General features: G+C 38.5%; 1 protein-coding gene across 2 annotated transcripts in view; it reads left to right on the top strand.

The window, feature by feature from the left end:
- Positions 1–27,561, top strand: part of CSRNP3 (cysteine and serine rich nuclear protein 3) — a 98,425-nt gene that overhangs the window by 33,816 nt on the left and 37,048 nt on the right. The window contains exon 1 of one of the 2 annotated variants that reach the window (XM_059475664.1): positions 22,681–22,859. The exons of the other annotated variant lie outside the window; for it this stretch is intronic. The gene's annotated coding sequence lies outside the window, so the exon portion shown is untranslated. Of the gene's footprint in view, positions 1–22,680; positions 22,860–27,561 lie in introns of those variants that run through there. 2 annotated transcript variants of the gene reach the window in all.

Here is a 27,561-nt window from a genome sequence, read left to right as displayed (position 1 = left end):
TTTTTGGGAAGACTCTGTTTGCTGTTAATGTAGCCAGTGTGTAGAGCAGGAGCAATAGCAGTAAATGCTATTACTTTCCAGACTCTGAACAGATTCTTAAAAACAATAATAATGCCTATTGTTATAATATTCTTTGTTAGATTTGGAAACTTGTAGACTCCCTGGTTAAATTCATAGAAATACCTCCAGTACAAAAACCTGAGCCTGCAGACATTTTCCATTGCTCTGTTGTTATGTCATGACTGACTTCAGTTTTTACAGTTTCTATGACAACTGTGATTTTTTTGATTGGTAAAGAATCAAGCACTAAAGGATTTTTTGGAGCTGTGAAGTATTTTTCCATCAAAGGAGAAGAGTGAAAATATCAAGATGCTTTTCACTAATCAGTATTGAAATTGAATTGCTGTCTAAATGTAGATACCTGTTTGTGGCAGGCTCCATATACACTAATTTTTCAAACAGAACAGATGAGAAAATAGCCCTGTTGCAGTTGCTAAATAATTATCTGGAAAATTAATGATAATTTAGGCTTACAATTTAAGACATTCATGTTTTTCAAATCATGTAGGTAGTGACATTCCCAGGATAACCCTTAGAGAAATATACTTATCAAGACATGGTTCAAAGCAACACAACTGGATTATCTTCTGAGATTCTTAGGCAATTTTTGTGAGTCATCAGCAAAATGGTACTTGGGAACTAATGATGAAATTACATTAGGTGGGTGCAGTAAAAAAAGAGATTAACAGAATGCACAGGTGAACAGCTTGTGGTTCCTGGGGAAATACAGAGAGGAGCTAATAATGAGCTCATCAGGGTGGGAAGAGAGCTTGTGGACTATGTCATATGTGAAGGAAAAGAGAAGGAGGTTCCCCAAGATGAGGAGCTTGACAAGCAACAGGGTGTTTTTCAGTAAGAGCAGGAAAACAGTGGTAACAGATTTTACTTGGTAAATATGTCAGCTTGCAGAAAGGGCTACAGATTGGCTGGCTCAAAACTGGGAAAAGGAGGGGGGGCTAATGAACAGAATGAGAACGAGCCAGCTTATCAAGATCAAAGGAATTTAATGCTCCAGGAGTTTGCAAATTCTTAGTCATTGAAAGTGACTCATCCTCTTTCACTACATTGATGTATATGGAACATATATCAAAAACAAATCAGAAAATTACTGGGAAGTGTTGATTTTGATTCTATGGCACATCTGTATCTGTGCTGCATGTATTAGAGAAAAGCACCTTGCACTCAGGACATATGTGTAAGGCCTGGTCTGTATTCAGGAGTGTGTACTGTCAGCAGCTCTGGAACCATCTTTTGCCAGCAATTCTTAGTTCAGAATGATGCTAACACAATGTATGGGATTCTATTTGCTGATCGAATATTGTCTGTGAGATTGGATAAAAATTAAACATGGTGGTTAGATATTGTCCTTGATTTGTTCTACAGAATTAAAATTATACCAGATCATATCTTAGCCACTGGTTTTAGACTTTATAGCAGTTGCTCTCTCTAGATGCTATTACAATATGAAAAATAATTTTAATAACTTTACAGTCTCATTTATAAAGTCAAAGAATATGAAGTTTCTTTTTTCTCTCACCAGTGATGCATGTAATTTTAGAAATGCAAAATCATGATTACCATGGCTTTTTTGACAAAGAGGGATGAACACGCCTAAGCTCACAGTTTTTCAAATTATTTCCAAAGTTTGTTTTTTTCCAGCTAACTTCTAGCTTGAGCTAGTCTCAGCTAAAATCCTTCTCTACAGAAATGATAAGATTGGGAAGTAGGTGATTTTTATTTTAGTGAAGACTTGCTCCATGGTCTTTGTCAAATAAGATCAGAATTTTAAAATGTTGTTTCTAAAGGTAAAAAATCCTGAAGGTGTCTTGGGTACTAAAAGTAGCTGTCCCTTTTTCAGGTACAAGGAAGCATTATGACAACATTTGGGTACCAGTGAAAGCTGTGGGTGGCCTGGTACCATTACACTAGCTTCTGTAGGGAAATAATTGGTGAATCAAATCACAAAGAAGGGAAAAATGGATTTTTCTGTTACCAGTTTATAACTATGAATAGATTAATTTTTGTCTGAAAAAAGTTTCGTGCTTGCTTTCTCCTGACTGCTGTGTCCTAATGCTCACTTTTATTACTGGTGAGAGTCCCAGTGGCCTTCAGCAGCTTTCTTTGAATTGCTTTATGTGCTCTTACAAAGCAAATGAAGCCTCAGAAAGATTATTGCTATATCCTCTCTCCTCATCTAGTGCCGTGATCAGTACATATTCTTCATTTCGAACTAGTTTAAAATGTTTCCTACTGGTCTGTGTAAAGATGTTTTTAAAGATGTTTTGAAATTTAAAGCCGAGTTAGATTCAGTGATTTGACAGAGTATGTTGTCTTACTGACCAGGTTGGATGGGGGAGACTCTGAGCAGCCTCATCCTCATCCTCAGAATCCTGCCTGGGGGTGGGAGGTTGGAACTAGATGGTCCTTAAGGCCCCCTCCAAACCAAACCATTCTGTGATTGTCCATTACAGTGACCTTTGTAACTAATTTCAGGCTGGAGCACCCTCAATACAGGTGCCATTGTGCAGTGTTTTCTCCTTACTGAACATTGCTCCTCTGCTCTTTGCTCTGATTTAGCCAAGCACTAACTTAGCAATAGGGATGACTGAGGGCAGTTAACTCCAACATAACAGCACAGATTCTGTTGGTAGTGGATCTTTCCTCTATCAGTTGATACAGCTGTGGCTTGTATGAACATGCTGAGCTTAAGTCTCTAGCAGTGAGCTGGGAACAGCCTTCTCTGGCATTTGGCTTGGTTGGTCTTTTTGTGTTTTTTTTTAAATAGACTAGCAGTTCTGCTTGCAAAGCAGAGTTAACAAGCAGATGAACTTAGTGTTTTGTCTTGGTGCTTCATAATGAAACCATTCTAATGCTTACAAGAAAGATGCAACTGTATTTTATCTCTGTTTGCAGTCTTACCAGACTTCGGTGGTCGAGTTTTGTATTCTGATTTTTCTTACATCATTTGTATTGTACTACAACTTTTGGCTCTACTGGGGACCTGGACCTCCTTAGGATGAAAGCCTGTATCTGTATACAGAAAATACAGACTGATTTTCTCCAGTATAAGACAGTAAATGCATGTAGTTGCTGTCTCATAAACTGCAGGGAGAAATGAATCCATGGAAATTACTGACCCAAGGGCAAAGATTTCATGAATTTTGATTGAAACATTAGGAAAAAAGGAAAGTATTCTGCTTGCTGGAGACTGTATTGACGTCTTCCTTTCTTCTTCCTCTGTACACCAGCCCCATCTCCCATGTGTGTTTTAGTCTCACTGAGATGTCCTGGTGCCCAGGGCAGTCCCCTGATGTGCATTGTGTGTGAAGGTGTATTTAAGGTCCTGATCCTTACAGGAATATAAAGAAATTGAGTCTCAGTCCTCTCCCTCCTACTGTAGTGATGCAGTTGGGAGACTATAAACAAGATATAATTTCTTTGGAATTTGCCAAAACAGTTACATTAATTGTTTGATTCTAAAGCTTTCACGAGCTGTCTCTGTTCTGTAGGGGTTTGTTTGTTTGGCTTCCCAGCAGTCTTGCTGTGGTGTCCTGAGATCATCTACCTGTTCATCTGTCTGTTTTGAGCTTTCAAGAATTAAAGCAAGTGAGGGGATATGATTCTTCATAGATGGTATTCAACAAAATTGATCATCATTATTTTGTTCACTAAATACGCAGCATTTTTGGTGTTCTGACTCTGTGACTACTGATGCTACCCTACCACAATGTGTTTGTAGTGCTAATAGCATTAAGGCATATGGGCAGCATCCAGGCCTCAAAGTTTATATTTCAGAGTTTTTATAATACACGTAGCAAAAAAAATCTCAAAAAACCCAAAACCAGCAAAAAATCCTACCAAGCAAAAAGAAAAACCCAAACCAACCAAACAAAAAAAAAAATCAGAGAAACCAAACAAAAAAAAGGAGAGAAGATAAGCAGCTCGTTTAGTCTGAACTTACGTAATAGTGATGTGATAGTTCTGAAGGGGAAAAACCAGTTAGCAGTTATCAAGGACATTGGCTTGTAGTCCTGTTATTTCCCAGTTCACTATCAAAGCCAATTAAGACTCTTTTTGTAATGTGGAGTCTTTTGTATTTTAATGAATTCATCATCAACTACATATGCCCCAGAGTAATAGTGGTGAGAAAGGGAGTTTCACCATCAAAGTGATTGAAGACTCAATGACTTCATCCCGAGTGAGGCTTCAGCTGTTATTATCCATGGCTCCTTGTTACATGATTCGTTTTCACTGGGTGCTTGTGTGCAAAATAATAATGTGCCAAGGCATTAACCCCCACTTGGAGTGAAGGTACTGAATATACTGTCACAGGACTTGCTGTGAAGCTTAACTTGATGTTAGTGCTTGTTGAATTCCAGCTAACTTGTTGAGTTACTGATGTTTAGTGAATTGCTCTGTATAAATATGTTTTGTATTTGCAGCTTATTGTAAAGTTGATTATCTCCATTTTGGAAACTCCAGGCTTTAGATACAGACAAAGAACAGATTTCTAAGTACTGAAAAGTAGGTTTTGTGTGTTGTCAGCTGGTTATCTGCGTATTTTATTTAGACTAGGATATTAGGATATTAGGAGATGCTTTTGAGAATGTTTAAACAGTGTTATTTGCAACTAAACTAATGTCAATTCCAAACTCTTTCTTGTTTTAATTGGGGTATGACTGCTAGCAAAGAAAGCAGCCATAGGCAGTGGTCATCTGTAGAGCAATAGTTCAGCAGTGGTTACTATGGCAACCATAGGTGACCTACATTTTACCAAAAAGTGATCGTGTCTTTTTTTTTTTTTTTTTTAAATGGAACATACCCATTGACTTCTATTAGTATTTTTCATCTTTTACACATTGTTTTACTTAAATAGTATTCTTAGTTTTGAGTGATTAGTGTGAAATGGACATAAAAAGTTTTGGAGCACAGATACCATTTCATTGTTACACTACTATTTAAAATTAGTAGAAAATTTTACCTTTGTTGTCATGCCCAATTGAATGTTCTTAGGAAGAAGGTAACACTCTTTAAGTAGCTACAATTGCATAAAAATAATGTATTATTTTTATGCCCGCCAGTGTGTGGTTTATAATGGCTTGCAGTAGAAAGACTTGTTGTGAATTTATCTATTTCACTAACATCACAAGTCAGTAGGCCACAGTATGAATAAAGCTGCCCAAACTTTGGACTTTGAACAAGCATCAAAAAGGCTTTTGGCTGTAGTAAATTCATCTTGTCATTGCCTTTAAGGAAGTGAGAATTTTCTCAAAAAATGAGACTATTCTGCAGACAGACAGAAGAGCAGCTAGGAGAGATGACAAAATGTGACATTTCAGATAAAAAATTGAGTTGGCATTTTAAATATACAGTTCTCACAATGAGACTAACACAGAAGAGGAGGTGCTGGGTCAGAGCATGTGCCCAACAAAATCATTAAATGTTGTGAATTGTCTAGAATTTTGGCTTGCAGATGAGCCAGGCCTGAATTTTCATAAATTTTTGTTAAAATGGGCTCTTCAAGAAAGGATTTACAGTTTTTATTTTATTTTAGTTTTTTCTAATTGGGGTGACTTTGGTAGTGTTTAGGTAAACAAAATGTTCTACTTTGAATTGTTTATTGTGCTTTGTAGTGTGAAGAAATCTTTAGTTTCACATAGATGAAGGACAAAGAAATTGACAATAGGGGCTTTTGAGACCAGATTTTATTTTTCATAACTTAATGGATTGCCTGCTAATTACTAAAACCCTGTCACAGCCATGAGAGACTATCATGGCATTTTGTGGAACTACTAAGGGCTGAGGTGAATCTATTCAGATCCATCTTTTGAAGTCCTTCCTCACTGTTCTCATGTGCAATATCATATGTATCCTGCAGCTGATAATGGAACCACCTCCCTGTGTCTCCTATATTTTCCATTTTCTCTCTGCCCACGCATCTTTTGTAGCGTGTTTATTGCTTTGAAGTTTATGCAGCCCACTCAGGTTCATCCATACTGCACAGCATGCTTTGCACCAGCACTTCAGTCATGTGTTATTATATTAGCTATAGACTCATTTGTTTGCATAACTCAGAAAAGAAAATGTTTTTTGTTTGTTACCATCTTTCCTGCTTCAGAAAGCTGGAGTTGGATGCTCTATGTTCATCTGTGTACACTCTGATACATGCAAACAGCAGCAGTAGTTGGCATTTTAAAATAGTATTGGCAAGAAATATTAATTACTTGTGTGAAACAGCCAGTACTAAATGCTTTTGGGAGTTGATGTAGTTTGCCTTTATGGTGCCGAATTTAATTATCACCTACACCTCCTGTATCATGATCAAAAACTTTTTTTGCTCAAATCATTTTGATCTTAAAAATTCTTATGCATCCCTTAAGCAGAATGTCACAATAGCAAGCATTGCAGCCCTGATTCTCAAAACCATGGGTAACACAGTTTGTAAGAGCTGTATGCCCAGAGAACTGAGGCCTGTGCTGAAGGAGGAGGTGAAAATCACCCAAAGTCTAACTGGAGTCTGTACCAAAGCTAAAACCAACTAAGTTAGGATTCCTACATTATTTTAAAGCCAGATCACAAGTGTTGGGGGCAGAATGGAAAGGCACACTGTGCTGGTTTTGTCTGGGTTAGTTACTTTTCTGCACAGCAGCTGGTAGGGGCTGTGTTTTGGGTTGTGCTGAGCACAGGTTGATCACACAGAGATGTTTTGTTATTGCTGAGCAGGGCTTGCTCTGAGCCAGGGCCCTTTCTGCTCCCGTACGGCCGCACTGCAGAGGGGGCTGGGGGTGCCTGGGAGGCACAGCTGGGACAGGGACCCCGACTGACCTAAGGGACATGCCAGACCTCGGGACATCATGCCCAGCATAGAAAGTGGGGGGGAAAAGAGGAAAGGGGGAGGACATCTGGAGTGCTGGCGTTTGTCTTCCCAAGTCACTGTGACCTGTGATGGGGCCCTGCTCTCTTGGAGATGGCTGAACACCTGCCTATCTGTGGGAAGCGGTGAACAAATTCCTTGTTTTGCTCTGCTTGCATGTGTGGCCTTTGCTTTCCCTGTTAAACCCATGAGTTTTCCAGCTTTTCCCTTTTGATTCTCCTCACAGTCCTGCTGCTGGGGCAGCGGGCAAGTGGCTGCCCAAGGCTTGGCTGCTGGCTGGGGTTAAACCATGGCACAAACAGGCATCTCTGGTGGCAAAGCTGCTGTCACTGCCTTGTGCCATCAGCCCCTTCTCTCTATATGATGACCACAGTTTTGCAGTATGGATTAAATGTTAGTTTGTTTTTAGTTTTGCTTTTCCAAAAACTATATCCAAAAGCGTATTTTAGAAAGATATCCAACCTCACTTTAAGGACTTCAACAGATGGCAAGTCTGTCACATGCCATGGTAAGCAGGATTAATGTTTAATTGTCCTTGCAATTACTGAATTTTGCCCTGCTCAGTGAAATTCAGGAAGGTTTTCAGACTCCCTGATGTGTCAGAGCAGAAGTACCTCATGTGTACTAGAAATCAAATGTGCATATTGGCTGTATGATCATTTATTTTTTATATATAAATATGCTCTTCAGAATTTTTTCACCCTAATATGGTAACCTGGCTTCATTGCAAACAAACACAATTTTCTCTTTATTCTGTGAGTTTGCACGTGGCATCACATAATTTTTGATAGAAATTCTAAGACTTTGTTGGTATCATTTTAACAGTAATGAGACATGAATTTCATTTTTTAAAGGACAGATTAAGGAAATGTCTACAGACTGAAAACATGATTTCAGAGGTCTAAAAATCTCCTGAGAGAAACTGGCATTCTTTGAGATCACAAGGTCAGTAGTACAGTAGCAGCTATTCATGTGCATATATCTCTACAGTTACACAAGTCCAATTTCATTTTGTACCATTTGATGGTACAAAACATGATGCTATATTTTACATCTCTGCAGGGATTTTGATTAGCACTTTTAGAAGAACGTAAGTTTAAAAAAAAAACCCAGTTTTCTAGCTGCACCTTTGTGTTTAAAAATGCTTAAAATTCATGCTGAAACCTATTGGATCAGCATACATCAGCAACTTCCAGTGAAATTAGATTTATGCAGGTAAAATGTTCCTAACTTATTGTCTGTATTTGTAAATAAATTATTATTGTATATTTACATCCTTTGTCACTTGCTTGCAAAAGTATCTGTTGTTTAAAATTTTGGAGAGGGAAACACCAAGTTATCTGAAGAGGTGCTTTCAAAGCTTTTGTTTTAATTGTCACATCATGGTGTGATTTATTTTTTCCAGAGACTGGAAGTAAGGGATATGATTTATTCAGCCACAAAGAGCTGGCCAACACATCTCAAGTAGTAAATGTCTTCAGAGAAGTCTGTGTAATCAGTAAAATATTTTAGTAATGCCACAAAGTAACTTTAAATGCTTGGTAGCAAGAAAACTATGATAGCAACTTCTCTTGGTTAACTAATTCATAATTTCATGTAAGCTTTACTGGGATACTGGAAATGGGTATTTATCTTTTATTTGTTTGTTATTAGAATGTTATTTTTAAATGTTGCATATACTGATGAAGGAAAAATCAGAAAGCATGACTGTAGGTAGCCCTTCTTCTGAAGGGTTTGTTTGATTTAGGAGTTAACCATGATGCAGACATTAAACCTGTCTGGTTTTTGTGGTTCTACGTGTGACAATTTGTCATATAGTTCTGATTTGAGATGTGGAGGAATGATAGGAGTTCCCACCCCCTCCCCACTTCTCCCTCTGGTACTCAAAGTTGGGTTTCTGGTCTGTGTAGGAGATTAGTTGAAAAGGGTTTCTTTTTCTGGGATTTATTTAGTAAAGAACATAAGTAACCTATCTAATACATGAGATAATAGGAGAAATAAAATGATAAAAGAGAAGGCATGGTTTCTTTTTTTGCTCACCTTTGTTTTGTGAAGAGCAATTTTGCTCTATGTGCTCTGTAAATGGTAGGTTAACTGCTGTAGCTAATTCACAGAAATAAGCATATTCCAAAACAAGGTCAAGGTGGGAAATTAATAATTTAACCTCATATAGATGGGATTCTTGAATTTCTCTTTCGCTACAGGGCAGACAAATGATAGAAGTGTAAGATGACAACACAATTTTGAAGAAACACGTTTTACCCATATCACATGTAAGAGGAAGGAATTGCTAGTGGACTGCAATTCTGCTTTGATTTGGTTTTTTGTTGGGCTTTTCTTTTTGTTTATTTTAAATATCCAAACACAAGGTCCTTGTCCACCATTTATCTTTACACCACAATCTCCAGCTAACAACAAAGGGGGTAAAAAGATTACCACCAAAACAAAACAAAGAGTCCCCCAAACAAAAAAATGAACCAAAATCCTCCTACAGGTCTTGAAATTACTCTGCATTCACAAGGTCTGAAGAGTGATGAGGATGAAAAATTTACATGTTCAAATCTCAATCCATTGTTTTAAAATGGACAGAGTGGAGAGACAGCATAAATCACTAATCCAATTGTGCTAGAACAGCTGCCCTGATACTGCAGCCGTGAAATCTGTGCTAGCAACCTGATTAAGTTGTTTTTGAACCACTGTGTCATCTAACTTAGCTCTGTGTAGTATGAGGGTATCTGGATCCCGTGGCTGCTTTAAGACATTTTAGCTCTTGGGGATGAAGCCTGCTGAGAGTTCCTGCACAAATGCAGTGTCTGCAGCCTCTCCAGTGCTGCTGGCTTGGGGCTGGATTGTGCGCTTGGCACAGGAGAGATGTGAGACATAGAGATTTACCAAAGGCTATAAATTTCTGAAGGAGACAATCACCACTATCACAAATGCAACAGTTTTCCCATGTCAGGATCTATAAAACTGCAGGACAGCTGAACAGAGGATGTTTCAGGAACAAATGATGGCATAGTCTTATTTTTAAAAAGGACATAATTTAATTTTATGTGATGGTGCCTGCATTTTAATGCATAGCATAATAAAGCCTGAACCCTTTGGCTGAGGTCAGCCTATCTGCTAGTGTCTTCTTTTAGGAGTAGTTAAGCATATAAAGAAAAAATTCTTCTCTTCCCATAAATACTTTCCAGTGGTTAAATTCAAAAGCTTTCAGTTAGCAATTGCAATATATAGGAGCTTGGATGATTTCTGTGAGTATAAATTCTCTCATAGCACTTTTTTTCCTAGAAATTATAAATACAGAATAAAAAGATAAAAAAATGTGTCCTATGTTGCAATTGCTGTAAAATTTATATTGTAGTACTTGAGATTTGTGTTATAAGTTGTGGCCTGTGGTTTCCTTTCTGAGAGTTTTGCTCAGGTGCCAGTATTAGCTAAAAATAAATATTTACTGAGGATGACAAAATTCACTATGCAGAGAGCAAAATTAATTTGTAGATTTGTACTTCTTATGATGTAAGCTATAGAAATGCATGACTTGTCCATTTCAGGGCTGGGAGACAGTTTAAAAACCCAAAGTAATTCCACTGGAGAAGGTATGTATTATGTAAAGAATAAACACTTTGATAGTATCTCCACCCTTTTGTCTGGTAAGACACAGATTTTGTTGATAGTTTGATGTAGTGTTTGAAATGCGACAGAGGGAATTCAGAGACTTGCATTCTATCCTCTAGAGTTTCCTTCCTTTGGGAATTTGAAGAATTCATTAAATACATCTGACCAGAGGAGATTAAAGCCCTCTTTCAGCAAGGTGCTTAAGTTGGATTCATGCTTAATCAAAATGATTGTGCTGGGACCATTGGTTTCTAATATTTGTTCTCACTCAAATGGGGCCTTAAAAAATCAACCATGTGAAATGGCAGCAGAATAAGTAGTTAAGGATGCTGATGACCAATTTCCAAAAAGCATACTATTCACAATATTTTAAGAATCTCTTTCTTTCTACCTCTATTTCTTCATCACTATCCCTATTATCCTTTTGATTGTTTGAAAAGCATTATAATTCAGTGGTCTGGTTTAGTACTTAAGTAAGTCCTAGACACATTCTTGTTATTTCTAATCCATCAAGAGTACCCAACAGCTCCTTTATTTTCTTTATACCAGTCTAATGAGGTCAGCAAGGTCAGAAGAAACTAGCAAGAAAGGTCAGAGTGGCTTATGCAAGGGTCCTTTTCTGTAGGCTGATATTCAGCATGCTGGGAATGGGTCTGGCTATAGTATTTGCAATCTGCAGTGAAATAATGACATGAGCAATTTGACAAGTAGGCTTCATTATCCTTTCCCACAAAATGTATTTCCACAACTAGAGCAATTAGCGGGGATTATCTTTGAGAGGAGAAATAAATGGCTTTTAACTGCTTCATATGTACTAAAATACTGCTAGATGCTTTAAATTTTTCCCATGTGGGGAATTTATTTTGTCTTTTAAATTCAAGTGTCAGGATATCACCCTGTATCAGAAGAAACAGTACTTTCCCATCCACTTACTGATCTAACTTAGAGATAGAATCCTGAAGTTCACATCAGACTTTTATTTCCAGACTTGACACTAAAATTTTCCTTCCCCCCCCACCTATTATTGCTGAAAGTGCAAAATACTTTCTTTCTGTAATTGTTTTGACTTGTTTAATGAAACAGGTTCTCTCTAACTGGTGGTCTTGAAGCAAACCCTTTACTTGTAACCACTAAAAGCACACTTAAGGGATGGGTAACAATAAGATACTAGATTAATTTTTTAAAAATGTTATTTAATTTTTCAAATGGAGACACTAGGTATGGAACAGTTAAACTGCTCAAAGTGCCACAGAAATCCTCGTTATAAATGGATTTCCGGATACAACTGGTCATGCAAACTGATTTCACATCTCTACTGCTAGTCCAACACTAGCAGCTCAGCAGGTTCTTCTTTTTGCAATCCAGAGAAAAGGTCTGAAATACAACCATTAGTTAAAGTATTAATAACACCTGTATACTGAAAATAAGAGTAGTGTAGTGTTTAATAAGTGTTTGGCATCCTGTTTGTTACCAGTTTTTTTTTTGTACTGCTCAATTGTATGCAGCCTGGCTATGGCTTGAGAGTCCTCATTGGTTACCAATTGTCTAGTAAAAATTCCTCTGCATTATATTTGACATTTATTATGTGGGCATCTCAGCTTTTGGATTTATTTTCTGAAGATTTGACTTAGGCTGGTGACTGGGTTTTGGACTGGGTGTTGGCTAGAGACCATAGTGTTGGATATCACTGGCAGATTCACCTTATTTGTATGCGTGAAACAGAACAATGGATGTGCAGACAGGCAGGAATTTTAATTTCTGCTTCAGGTTGTATTTGACTCAGCTGTCAGCTTGTCTAGTGTTTGAGTTTTGGTATTTCCCACACCCATTGACAGTAGTCTGAGGTCACTGGTATATTTTCACCAAATTCTCTGCTTTTTTTGTAGCAGAGTGAAATCTTTTAAATCCTGCACTTCTTGCTCAGTGCACTTTGTGAATTTTGACGCTGCGTTTGCTGGAGGATTGGGATAGAAGGGAATTCCTTTTTATTGCTTTTTCTTTTTTAATGGATAGAGTAATGTTCCTAGCATAAATTGGCCATCAGTGCTACAGTGTGGTATTTCTGGTATTCTCATTCAATTAATTTTTCTCTGTCATTCATTTACTTTACCTTATTTTTAGCACATATTTATTAGATAAAAATATATTTCTTAGATTGTAAAATAAACATTTTGGCCTCATATTTCACAGTTCATCTTCAAGAATTTACTATATATCATCTTCTGAAATGTTGGTTTGCCTGTGCTTTTTCCCACTCTTGCTTCTTTTATTCTTTTCTTTTAATTCAGTTTATTTTTGAAAAGTCACTTTGTTCCTTCCATATCTTACAACTTTCTATAAAATTATATTTTTAGTGGCCTTTTCATTCCCATCTGTACTTTTTCTGGTTAATCTAAAAAAAAGAAAAAGCTTATGTATAATGTCTGTGCTAACAACATATGTATCCTTCTCAGATTTTTACTGTAAGATTGTTTTCCAGTAAGTACTTTGTCTCTCCTCCAACACAGTTGACTGAACTCAGCTGTGAAGCAAGAGAAAAATCATATGCAAACTTTTTTGCAATTTCCATCTCAAGATCACAAAATCCTGACCTTAAAAAAAAATGCATTCTTGCTGTATTGCTTTATCTCAGTATTTCTTTAAAAGTGATGTTACTTTGACTTGCTGATGCATCTATTTGTATTCCCATTAGCATCACTTTTTAGTGTCATAAATGTGCCTTCTTTATCTCTGCCTCTTGAAACAGAGGCAAGTTTTTGGTCTTTTCCTGTCCACTTACCAGTCAGGGTTCACTAATATTGGTAACTTTAAAAATTTTTGAATCCCATGCTGTTTCAAATGTTTTGGAGCAGTTCCTGCAAATGTATTTATTGTTTTTAAAAATCTCTTTTAAAACTTGCCCTAGTCATTATGTGTATAAAATTGTCAGTTGTCATGCAAAAATAACTGTTACAAGATGACAAGTGGTAGCTCTTTGTTTTCTCTGCAATGTCTTTGAATCCTGTGCTGCTTCCTGCTTGACATTTAAGATACTTAGCTTCTAAGATTATATATCAGGTTATATATAGCTTTTAAGGCTGTAAATGCTGTCATTATTGTGGTATACTAATTTAAGGCATCAGGCGAGGTTTGTGGGGAAATTAGCATTTTTTAATTAGATTAGCTTTTACAGCTAGTAAAGTAGGCAGGCTTTTGTGTCTCTGACCCCTTTCTCATGTCCTCAAAGGGTTTGGTTTTCCTACTTATCTCAGTTTGTCTGCTTCAAGATACTGCTGTTCTCCACAAACTGCCTGTGTCATTGCTTGGCACACTGAATGTCACGACAAGGCTGGCAGTTGCTGATCTGGGTCTGTTCCTGTGTGATTATCATCATAAAGCAATTTTTGAGTTGTTTGCAATTTTGCAACTACAGAAAAGAGTAGGAAGATCAGCACAGAGCATGTACCAATTTGCTGTTGTAAGTATGTAGCAAGCTAAATGTGACAGCTTTTCAGGAATTCTCACAGTGCTGGAGATAATAAGAAAAACTGCAGGATACACACTGCACAGTTATGAACTCATTGCCATTGTAAATGACTCAGAATATGTCTCCTGAATGTAAATGGGCCACTCCTGTCTCTCAATCCAAGACATCCAGGGCAGTGAGAATATCTTTTGATCTGAAAAAGTAGAACATTTGGCACGGCAAAGCTTTGTATTTCTTGAAACCTTAAATGACTGAAGTCTGCATTTGCAATCCTGTATCCTAGAGCCTATGTAAGTGGACATAGGGCAGGAGAGCAATTCCAGGCTGGCAGCTAGAACAGTGTTAGTGTCACTGAAATCTGTCCACCCCAGAAGATGGAAAGAGAGAGCCAAGGATCTTGCCTTCCTGCTCTTCAGTCACAAAGCTAGTGAGCTCCCCTATGAGCTTGGAGCTGTTGATGTGGTAGAAGGCTGTTAACAGTAAATGACAGCTGGTGCTGTCAGCTTGCACCTTTGCTGTGACCTGGAAGGTCAAAACAGACACACTGACTACACTATTTTTAAATATCTGACAAGTCTAGTATTATCTCAACTTAATATAGCAGAAATAAACATGGTCCTCATGTTCCTGAAAGGGAAAATATTATGATGGAAACAATATTATCCTCAGTGCCTAAAGATGTTAGGCCAAAAGAATTAATCCTTTTGAGAAGTCACAATCATTGCAGGGATGCCAAAAAACACACTGAGTTGGTAATTGCTTCTTTTCTGCAACACAGGAAACTGTCAGATGATGCAACTTTGTATCAGGTGATATCAGCCATCCCTGCGGTTTTGTCTGTGCCATAAATTGATGATCCTAATGCAAAGTATTTGAATGTAATCCTGGTTGAAAGTCTAATTTATTTTTTAAGATGTTCACAGGAAAATATGTTGAATAATGATTTTAAAAGGGGGAAAAAAATTCCTCCTCTGCAAGTGCACCAACACAAGAGGCTGCAGTCTTTAGGGACTGTAGTCTGACATCCTCAACCCTTGGGTATTGTACTGCTGTCAGGGTGATAAGTGTGTCTACTTAATATTGTGAACAAAAAATCTAACTGAAACATTAAGTTCTCCAGCTGATAGGTTTCAAGCAGTTTAATTAAAAAAAAAAATCATGATGGTATCTGAAATGCTGAAATCTTGAAAGATATCTGAGCTATAAAAATGCTCTAATTAAAGTCATTATTTGGTTCTCTTCCCGTTTAGGTAGAAGTCTTAGATAAAACAGTCACTCCATAACTGCTTCTACAAAAGAACTTCCAAACTTGATCATGTTGCAGAAATGTTGATCCTTGCACAATCTCAGGGCATGTAGCTACTACACTTAACCCTTTAAGCTCTTGGAAAATGAGACCAAAAGCACAGTGTTTTGAACTTTGAACATCAGCTGAAAACAGTGTTATCAATTTAAAAATCAGTCCATTTTGGTCTCTGAAGTTATACGAGAGCATCCTGGAGCTGTTACTGATTTGCTAATATGAATGTGGATATTTAAATATTGCTATCCATCTTCTTCCTATATGAAAGAAATGCCAGTCAGTGTTCCTTAGAAAGCATATTTCTGAATTGGACTGGCTTATTTTCATAGTAAGAGTTGGAAGGGACCTTAAAGATCATCTAATTCAAAGCCCTCTGCCATGGACAGGGATGTTACCCACTTAGATTGCTCAAAGCCCTATCCAGCCTGACCTTGAACACTTCCAAGGTGGGGACATCCACAAGTTCTCTGGGCAGCCTGTTCTAGTGCCTCACTACCCTCTGACTAAAGAATTTCTCCCTAATGTCTAATCTAAATCTCCCCTGTTCTAGTTTAAAACAGTCCCCCTTGCCTTGTCACTATCCAATCATGTGAAAAATGACCCTCTCTCTTTTTCAAAAGCCCCTTTTAAGTACTGGATGGCCACAATGAGATCTTCCTGAAGTCATCTCATCTCCAGGCTGAACAGCCCCAGCTCCCTCAGCCTGTCCTCACAGGAGATATCCTCCAGCCCTCTGATTATCTTTGTGGCTCTTCTCAGGACTGCCCTAACAGGTCTGTGTCTTTCCTGTGCTGAGGACCCAGAGCTGGCCTCAGTTCCACAGATGGACTCTTCCGACAGTGGGGGAGCAGAATCACCTCTTTGACCTGCTGGCCACCCCTCTTTGGGTGCACTTGGATTTCTGGGCTGTGAAAGCATACTGCTGGCTCATGTACTTTCTGAATCTTTAGAATGTTGCAATGGCATAGTAAAAACATTGCTGTAAAAGTACAGCAGTTCAGCTTTTAACTTGATGGAAATTATATATATATATATATGCTAGGAAAATTGTTTTGGATGCTAAAGCATATGAAAAAATCTTTCATTTAATTTCTTCAACAGTAATGTTAGGGCAAGTCAAATCATGTTTTTAGGGTAGGAGAAGGGAAATTACCTGCAAAAGACTTTTACTTTATTAATGTAGGCTGCTGCCATGGAATATTTGGGGGAGGTGGGTCTGGACAGGAATTGTGTTGTGTTGTGCTGGTAGAGAAAACTCAGCGTAAGCAATAAAGTTCTCATTGCTTTGCTGATGTTATCACTGATGCTGGTAGACTAACAAAGAAGTAAATAAAAATTATTTTCAGGCTGTCCTGCATACACAAGAAATCAATGCTGGCCAAATGGAAATGGACAGAATTATTAAAGTAGAATCAGCTTCTATTCTTTAAAGGTTATTTGAAACAGCAAAAAGTACCTTACAACTCAGAATGCAGTGTTTTTTCAAGCTTTAAATGATTGTGTTGTATGTGGGATGTACAAAGGTGGGAAGAAGTGTTGGTAGCAGATTCGCTTCCTGTGGAATGAGATCCTAAGCTGATGTTCAGCAATTCTAGGCAGGCACATTTTATTTTAGACTTTAGATATCTTCCTGTCTATTGAAAAGATTGAAAGTCCACTATGTAGCATTATGTATTTTATTCTAAGTTGAAAATGTCTTGTGCTTTAAGTTGGAATGCTTCATAAACTAACTGCTGTGAAATGCAACAACCTCTTTACATTGCTGCTTAGATATGTCTGTGTTTCTGGTGTATTTTCACATCTGTCTCCACTCAAAATACTTGTTTTTATGATAGATGGGAACAAATTTGAAGATTGTAGCAATAAAAAATACATCTTTCTGTGGAAAACAAAAACTAAAGTGCTTTCTGCTTCACTGTGGAAGCTGAGAAAACAAGGAATGAGGAACTGTTTCTGGTTTAGCAACAGTGGTGCTTTGGGAAGGTCTGTAGATGACTAGTCCAGGAAGGAAAGACAGTCTGCTTCCATCTGGATTTTTTTCCTGTTCCAACTGCATTGACTCAGTAAACTTCTTTTTGGTTCACTATGGTACATAAAATGGAACTTGAAGAACCAAACAGATGCAGACAGAAAATACTAGCTATCATGCTTTCTTCAAATGTCTCCTAATTTATTTTATTTGAAACTTTTTTTGGTCAACAGCCAAGTGAAATTTTTGAGTTGGAAAATGATGCTATGAGAAAAGGTGTGCTTAGTGACCAAGCAAGGAAAAGGGATGGAGTAAGAAGTATTTCAGTTAATTATAAACCAAAAGGCACCTTTGTTTATTCTGCTCATGTCTTACAATTTCTAACCACATCAAGTGTACTGTGCAGTTCTGAATTACTCCCTAACATGGATCGTGTTGGAATGTCTGAGGTGTCATGGAAACTGGATGGAGAAAAGCTAGCTTATGAAGCCATACCAGACAGCACAGGCAATTTCTTTTCAAGTATCTGCTGTCTTCTCTCTTTTTTTTTCTTTTTTCTGAGAGAATGACCACTTTGCTCTTTCAAATAGAACTTACTTCATTTGGAACGATGGCCGCACCAAGCATTACATTATTATTTGCTTTGAATATTCACATCATCTAAAGAAACAGCAGTCAAGAGATTCTTTTGCTACTTGGCTATACACCTCTCATTACAGTAGTTTTCCTGCCAAAGTTAGCATTTCTTTGATTTTGATAGCTAACTATCAGTTTTGAGAATGATTATGAAAAGAAAAAGAAACTCTGTTTATTGCAGAGGAATATTTTTGTTTGTGTACAGTAACTCTTCTAAAGCATAGTATTTTTCAGCACTGTTTTCTGAAAGGAAGTGTGCTCTCCTCTGGGATATCAGCCTAGAAGAGGTTAATTTTATCTTGGAAAAATGTATCTTATGTAAGATGTAGCAAGAATGTATAATTAAAAATAGGGTTTTCAGGACTTGTGCTAAAAATCATTGGGAAGGGATATGCTGTGCTATATGCCACAGTATGTGTAAAGGGAATTAATTTTTACTCTGTGCCAGTTTTTTACCCCATGATTTAAAAGGCTACCTCTGGTCAAGCAGATATTAAGAGTCAGAAAAAAAGCAAACTATAGATAGTGTCCTTTAAATTGGCATGGCAGGGTAAGGGTGCCAGAAGCAGGAGTGAAGGACAGCAATGGTAGCCTTACACTGAGGTGCCAGGAGTCACTGTATGGAGTTTGGTGATGGATTGCTAGAGTGGCAGAAATCAGACCAGCTGCTCACAGGCCTGCCCCTCACTTGTAAGCTGCTTTCTCCATCCTGTCTGTTGATCTGAGGATATCACCTTTCAAATAGATTTTGTCTATTTCCATTCATTTCACTAACTAGACTCTTATTTCAAAACATGGTTGTATTTCTTTGTTGAGAATGCCATTTATGAATGAGTAATATTTTCATATTTATGCAGTTCAGGAACCCAAAGAATGTCATTCCTCCTGTCATGTCAGGCTATGGAAATCTGTCAAGCCCTAGTATTTGGAAATGAACAGTCAATGTGACACTGCTTGAAGATTGTTTAGCTGTGACTGATCTAGAGAAAGCTAGACATTTGGGGCCAGGGACAGGAAATTTATTTGATTAAATTACATTTGGTCTAGAAAGAAATATGTAGAATTTATACTTTAGCTTATCCTACCCAAGTGTTAGTGACTGTAGCTTTACATTAATTAATATTACACTATTTTCCCTTAGGTGAGCATTTTTAGTCTGTAGAACTTCTGCAATGGCATAATTCCATGGGAAGTTTTCAGCTATGCCTTATCCCGAATTCAATTTAGAGGAGTTTGCATGGGCAAGGTTTATAGATCTTACCAAAGAAGCCACCACAAATCATCTATTTCCATGCCTGAAAGCCAGTGCTGAGGCATTTAGACCTGCTGTTGTTGCTGCTGTAGCTCATAAATTACAAGCCATGGCATATGAACCATGTTGTTTGTAAGAGCTGGAGTAGAGCATGCATGGTCCACTGAATACATTTTCTAAATCCTGGACTTCAAATATTTTTTGTCACTAGAAGACTGTAAAAGTTTCAGCATAACCCCCTGTTTACTTAACTGGTATGGAACTTAGTACATTTCTGGGGTACTTGAAGAAACCAGACCTCTTGCATTTTATTGCAAGGTACAGGATTCCAACCTTTAGAATAACAAGGCACTGAGTGGTGCAAGTTGTCCCTTTTTTGTTTCATGAAATTGAGCAGTGCTCTTCCCAAAAGTTTGATTCTTATGTGATTCATCCAACCATAATACAGGATACTGAACAGCTGATTAAGTTTGATACCCAATGAAGTTGTATTAGGTGGAAATAATTTGAAGTTCAAATCATGGACTTAGTCTGGTTTGTGATACATGGCTCATTTTGGGTTATTTTGGGTCTTTGGGTTTTTGTTTGGGGTTTTTTATTTGTTTTTAAATTCTGTCCAAGATACGTATTTCATTGCATATAACCTTTATAAAAGTACTCAAGTCTAAATGCATATAGAGTAGAATAAACCAAGATTTACAAAATCATTACTTATTAATGATGGTGATTACTCAGAGTCCAAATTTCCTTAACCAGTTCACTTTTACTGTAGCTTCTGTGAAATGAGATAGCATAAGAATGTTCCTGTTAATTTTCTTACAAAGTAGATGTGGGATCTGACAGTTTACCCATATTTACAGATTGTCAGAAGGTTCTTGATTTGTTTCCATTTGGATTCACAAAGAACCTTTTATTTAAGAAAAGAGAGCCCTTGCTTACCTTGACTGCCATGGGAGACCCTGAGTGGAAGAGACTGCTAAGCATTTGTATTCTCCCACTGTTGTTTCAAGGGGAGGTGAATTTGGATTCTCCTGAAGAAATCCTGGCTGTTACAGGAGTGGTATCAGGAAGTATTGTCTCATTTGAACCTCTTCCTTCTGTGGAGTGACAAGGGAGGCCTAGGTTTTGGCTCCTGTGAATCTCTTGGGTGATCTATAATCCCTTTTGTGGTGGCAGAAATGCCCTTCCTCAATAGTATGTCTGGGCAGAAATTCAGCAATGAGGCTCTGACAAAGACTTCCTTCTATTTAGTAACTCTGTGAGAAGAGATGACGGGATGGGATGGAATATAATTTAGCTACCTAAAAATGTCAAGTTATATTTAGGAAATTCAAAATTCCACTATGGAGGATTGAAGCTTCCCTCCCTCCCCCCACCAACCTTGAAGAAGTGATTAACCGAGGGTGCCTCTCAGCATGGAGACTGCTTGCTGCTATTGTCTCCTGCAGAAACAACTCTTTGCTGCTAACTGGTTTAACTGTATCATGTCCTTGAACATGTTTTCCTCCAACCACCTTTCAGGATTTGAGGACTGTTCCATAGTATATAACAACATACAGAGAAAAATGTGACAATAGTACTCTTTTCCTGACCAATTTTTGTTCTTTCCATCTGTCAAACATTTGAGTTTTCTTTTTTCTCCTAGTGCCACTGCAGCAAAAATGCCTGCCTTTTGTTTATGTCTTCCTACATGAGCATTGTGACATCATCAGTGGTATCGCCAGGGGAAAAAATATGCATAGCTCTAGCTAAACCAGCTGCTCGTTAGCAATCTTTCTAGTCTGCTTTCATTTCTTCTCATTAATGTACACACAAGAGTGTTTCCTGCCTAAGAGACATGGAAGGTTCTCAGCCACAAAACATCTGCTCAGTCCTTGTCTTTGGATAGATGAAAATGGTAGCACTTCAGAATACACTCACTCTTGATAATGGCATTTTTAAAAAACTGAAATGAATGTGAGAGTGTAGAAGATACTCATTACTGGATTTAGTTGTAGGTAATTCTGAATCCTTTGCTAACCATCTTGTATAATTCAGAGTAATCACAGAGACTGCATATCAACTGTTACAAAACCATAATAATACAAACCGAGCCAAGAACAATAAAGAAATGAGTTTTGTCATTGATTTGCATGACGACACAGTAAGGCGAATGAATCTGTTAGTCATGCTTGTCCCTTCTTCCATGCAAATCAGCAGCAAAACTTCCACTGACTTTGATAGGACCAGAATAATGCCAACCATGAGCTACAAGCTGTCATTTATTCTAATGAGAGAGATCTCAAATAGAATAAGGAGGTATTTCATTTGTGGAATGTTAATGAGAAAACAGTTTCTTTTGCTATCTCATGTTATCAAAATGCTCTGAATTATTCTAGAGATAATTGACTGTTTTGTAGAATAGCTGCATCTTTGCAATGTTAATATTATGGATAATTGTGTGTTCGGTACGAGTTTTCAGGGCGGAGGAGAGATGTTCATTTATCATCACTAGCTGTTTGTAGAAAGCTAGCTTTAAATTAGAATACTCAGGGAATTCACTCTGCAGTAGGAATCAAGCTATCTCCAAATATTCCAGCATGGAACCCTGATACTGATAATGCATCAGTGAAAAAAATAATTAATATTTATCTTTTTCTGTAAGGGCCTTTGTAATTTGAATCTAGATATTCACTTACTCTAATATGAAATACTCAGGTAAATATTAAGTTTTTAAGCATTATAAAATGCTATTTAAAGTAATAATTTTTGTTTAAAATAAATAAAAAAACCCAAGTCAACCAACCAAATGCACACATGCACACACACGTAAACAAACCCCAGAGCATCACCAACTATTACCAGGAAGAGATTCACTGTATTACATAATTTGTCATTTGGATTTGAGAGTAATCCCTGCCCAAATGGCCAATTCTTATTCACCTGAGTAGCCTCAGTGAAGCCAGCAAAACTCATTTTAAGACCAAAGATTACACGATAATGCCCTTGACCGATGAGAAAAATGTAAATTAAGGGGCTGTTTTTTAGGTATAGTTTTTCATTTGGAAGCTTGTCCTCCACATAAAGGATAAACACTGGCAGATTAAGTGTTGGCAAAATATTACCTCTTCAGAATATTAATTTCAGTGTGTACTGTGTGCAGAGCGATGCAGACAATGCATGGCTTGTGCCACTCCCCGCAAGAAAAAATTACTTGTAACAAATCTCTTGAATTTCTTCTTGGACCAGCGTTACAGTGGGAATTATAATAATAATTAAAAAAAAAAGTTCAGGGGATTTCCATAACAACTGCTGTCTTAATGAACTAAAGAAGCCTTAGAATTTGTTATTCCTTCCTCATAGTAGACCTCAGCTGATAAAAATATCCATAGCCGGTGAAATCAGTGGCATGCCTGGCTTTCTCAGACAAAACTCCCATGTGATCACGCAGGCAGCCTCAGTGAGCCCGAAGCTGCTCAGCAAGCAGTAGGTAATGAGTCTTTGTGCAGAGTGAAGCTCTTGTGGCTGAACAATAAAGCATATGGTACCAGCAATAAAACACAGTGCTGGGAAATTTAAGAAGATTCTGCTGGAAGTGGGAAGACAGTGAATATGTCAAACGTTATAAAATGACGATCAATCTGGTTTGGGTCCTAATTAATAAAAACAGTGCATGGATTGGAAAAACAACAATTTGAACAGGTCAGTTTTTTTATAGATTCTTCACACACTTCAATGTTTTAAATATAAATGGGTTTTTTGCTATTTCTTTATTGTTAATAAAGCCAGGGTTTTTTCATTTTGTACGGCGGGATTGGAAGGATGCACATCAGTCTGATACCAAGCTAAATAAATTGTGTAAGTTCTGTGATCAAATTCATTGTAAAAATGTTTTTACCATTATTCCTATGCAATTCAAACTTCAATTGTGCATGAAAAATGGGATAGCAAGTAAAATTAAATTTATGCTAGATGGATCATTTACCAATATCATAAAATATTTAGTAACAACAATCTATTACTCTGCTATGTATTCGAGACTAATTCTTTCTCAGTAGGAGATCTGTAGTGTTTGTGTTTGGTTAAACATAATGGAACATTAGAGCATATCTTACAGTGCACTTACATGGGTTTTTTTCCTCCACATTCTCCTTGTAAATTTTTGGAACTGGTGTTTTGTCTTATTTTTAATGTAATTGTAGACATTCGGGAGTGATACATTATAACCCTCCGCATGCATTTCACTCTAATGTTATTGCAAAAGATGTTATTATTTTTCGAGCAAGTAATTATTTCTCATAGTAGTTCTTGGTTAATTATTCATAATTATTTTGATTTTTGAAAACTGCTCCTAAAGATTTCTGTGGCCTGTGTTTTTCTTAAAGAGGATAGACATGCAAATTCTCGGTGATTTCGCATAATATAAAAATTAACAATGTAAAAGTTTTATTCCTTAAATCTCTTTACAGTATTGGGTTTGGGGTTTTTTTTCTTTATTTTCTGAATGCTGAAGATCGTAAATTGGATATGCTGATTTTTGGGGAGTATTTTAGCAGGAAGGAGATGGAGCCCTTGAAAAACGATTGGGGAAATAAAGAAACAAAACTCGAAATGTAGAGAACAGTAGCTCTTTTCATGTGCACTTATGATTCCAAGGGAGAAGTGTGCTTTATAGCAGCCCGTTTATGCTGTGGCTGTGGCCGTGCGGGCGGCGCAGGGCCCGGCGCGCTGCGCTCGCGGTCCGTCCGTGCCGGTTCGCTTTGTGCGGGCACGGCGGAGCCCGCGCTGCCCGCCCTCGGGAAATAAAGAAAGGGAGAGGGGAAAGGGAGCCCGGGCTGCGGCTGCAGAGCCGGGGGCGGGGGCAGCGGCTCTCCCCGGGAACCGCCGGGCGGGCGGGCGGCGCTGGCCCGGTCCGGGGCGGGGGGCGCGGGCGCTGCCGCCCGGCGCGGCGGGCCCGGGGCGAGGGGCGGGGGGCCGTGCCCAGCATGCCCCGCGGCGGGGCGGGGCCGGGCCATGCAAATGCGGGGGCGGGGCGGCGGCGCGCGGAGGGCGCGGGCAGGTACGGCGGGCCGGGCGGCGGAGCCGCGGCCGCTCCGGCCCCTCCGCGGCAGCGCGGCCGGACCCGGGACCGGGCGGGGCCCGGCTGCCTCCGCCGCTGCCTGCGCTGCGGGCGGGGCCGGGACCGCGCGGCCCGCGCGCTTCGGCCGTCGGAAATGTGCTGTGGCTTACAGGGCATCATTTTCCATTGGCACATATTGCTGACACCTAAGCGAAGGTGCTTTGCAGTCCCTGCTTAAAAACGGTTCTCCTATAAAAGGTAATTTTATATTGCAATCCTGATACAGCTTGGCATCTCAGAACGCAGGCCTGTTCGCGTTTTAGACAATAGATCAGAAAGGGTATGTAAAAGTACTTTTTCACCGTACTTCTGTGCAGCTATTAATTTATTTTACAGAGAACCCTGGTAATATCGCAGTAACACCTGCAGTATGTACCATGCGATTGGATGCGATAACACTGAACATGTCACTCTATGTTAATTTAAATTGAGAAAATACAGCAATATACAGTCATACAATTATCATATAATTACTATATTCGTCTAAAATGAGTATGGTGGATTTTAAATTTAAATTTAAGAGTTGGTTAGGTACTTACAGTAAGTGCATACAGAGATGAAATTAACAGTGTGCAGTAAAATAACAATAAGCGTCTCTACAGAACAACATTCCCACTGTTACAATGGAATCACAACTTTGAAATACGCCTGTCTTGTCTATTTATATGGGAAAGAAACAATAAAACAAACGGTTTTTTTTCTGTGGATTAGGCTCTTCATATTCTAAAACATTCCCAGTGTCAAGTTTTTTAAGAAAGCTTAAAGAACAAATTCCTGAAGCAAAATATGTTCTGTGTTGCTACCAAGCTATGGTGATTTTAAGACATACTTTTCTTTACCCCATCTCTAAACTCTATTGAAAGTGTGATTATGTAAACATTTTATGCTGCGATTTGAATGGTGGCTGTTGAGTCTCTTTTAGAATCATAAATAGAACCAAATCTTTATGTACGTATCAGGCATTTGGAAGACAGAGATGTGATTTTGATCTCTCGTGTTACTGGAGTTTTGTGTTAATTACACTGTCTTAATTTATTTCTGAATCTGAGGAGCCCAAATCTGGTGTGCAATGTTTTGGTTTGAGGATGCAGTGTTTGCTGTATATCCTAGGTTTTGGTCTCCATTGTTTACCAGAAAGAGGAATTTGCATTTATTGTGAAATGTCTTGCTTTAGACAGATGCAGTAGTTGACTAAATGAAGTTTAAGTTAAATATAAATTGAAGACTTGTAAGTTATGGTTTAGAGTACACAGTGGCAAATGTTTGGAAACTTAATTCCAAAGCTTAAATATTTTCGCTGAGATAGCAACAAATGATTGTCTCATCTAAAACTTTTGCTTGCTCTTAAAATGTACTTCTAGTAACTGAACCTTGAAGTTTAGAGATGTTTTCCCTTTGAACATGCAGGTGGAAAGTCAGGCTGAAGAAAGGCAGCTGTAATATATTGCTGCATTGGTAAAGATGTCTTAAAGATAAATTTACATGCAGTCTGTCAGTATCTCTTTTTGCTTTTGCTCTGAGCCAGACATGATGCTGAGAAAAAATGGATTATGGATGTGCCCTTTCCTGAATGAAATATCCCCAAACACATCACATCTTTAGAATGCTGATACCACATAAAGTCCTACCAGTGAGTTTTGATCACTGTTGCTTCATTGCTCTTTTGTAGGCTTTTTTGACCCTGGAACAGGGATTGAGTGTAGATAAAAGACAGATACGACTCATCTACAAATGTACAGAAGATGAAAATATTTACTAGGTTAAAACAGCTCTGAGATAAATAGCATGCCTTTAATTTCTCCATCTCTTCACAGATATGGATACAGTATCATAATGAAACTTGTGATAAATGGGAGATGTGAATAATTGATCCCAAAAAAAACCCAAGACAACAAACTGGAAAATTGTGGCCTTTTTCTTTTCCCACACTTGCATTTAATTCTTTCCTACAGCTCCCCTGTCTCTACAGCCACCCTACAAAAAGAGGTTTGTATTTTTAGCACCTCTTCTTCAGTTTTCCATTACTTCAAATAATTTTTCCACAAAAAATAGGGAAGATGGGAAAAGGAGTAAAAGCTTGTACTGGCATAACAATTTGATGGAAAATTCACTTAATATATGTAACTGGACAACTTAAATATTGTAAAGTTAAGGATAAAAGGAAGAGGAGCTGCTTGATTTTTTTAAGGCTTTTCTATGCTTAAATGCAAAAATATAAGCAAGGATACTTCTTAAAAACTAGCATCCAGATGCATTGGACAATTTGCTTTCAGATGAAAAGATCCATGGCTTTTGTTTAGTACTTCATAAATAATTTCATGGAATATATAACTTGAAGTCCTGATTGATTTTGGGGCTGGTTTGTATCCTGCTCCTTCATAAGCAGCAGGGATTTGCATATTTATTCCATTGTCTAATGTGAAGTAGGAAATGTGGGCTGCAGAGTATGGAGCCTGACCCTCATCAGTCGTTCTGAGCGATACGGGCAGGAACTACAACATCATTTACCGATGGCAGCTTCTCCTTCTCGCCTGCTTGTTGGATTCTGATGAGGAAATGCAAGCAGCGATACCATTATGTAGTGGGAGGCTGCAGAGTAAATAAGCCTCTGTGGTATTTGTAGCTCTCATTAGCATGCTGCCCCTTCATTACATTTATTTATTCAATTCTGGCAAATCATTTCTGTGCACGCCTATACGGAGGTGATATTTTGTCCGTGCTGCCGGGGGGATGGAGGCTGCAGGCCCAGCCCGGGCTGCGGGGCCGCGCTGTGTGTGCGGCGGGGCCGGAGCGGCCCCAGGCCCTGCTGGGCACCCCAGCTCGGGAACAAGGCTCCTTCTCTAACACATCTCGGGAACAGGGCTTCCCTCTCCAACACATCTTGGGAACAAGGCTTCCCTCTCCAACACATCTTGGGAACAAGGCTTCCCTCTCTAACACATCTCCCCGGGCTGCTGTGAGCGGGGCCGCGCTGTGCCCGTGGCCTGTCCCACCTGAGGCGCGCCTGGCTGCTCCTCCTGGGATGGTGGAATAGGCTGACATGGTGCTGCTGCCGGAGGAGGTCGGGTGTTTGGAATAGGGATATGATGAACTTCTTACTGAACATTTGATGATGAACTTCTTAGTGATTTAAAATTTGTTCTTTGTCACTATTGAGCAGTGTCTGCTTTGCTTTAAATGTATCATGAATGTGTTAACAAGGAAGCTGGATTGCAGATGTTGTTAGTTGCACTTCCTAAGCGATAGCCATCTCTAGTAAATGCCATTTGTGTGGGGGTGATAGGG

The sequence above is a fragment of the Ammospiza nelsoni genome, chromosome 7 (assembly GCF_027579445.1).
Source record: "Ammospiza nelsoni isolate bAmmNel1 chromosome 7, bAmmNel1.pri, whole genome shotgun sequence".
NCBI classification, from domain to species: domain Eukaryota; kingdom Metazoa; phylum Chordata; class Aves; order Passeriformes; family Passerellidae; genus Ammospiza; species Ammospiza nelsoni.
The sequence above is the reverse complement of the archived record's forward strand: the minus strand, read 5'-3'. Positions and strand labels throughout refer to the sequence as shown.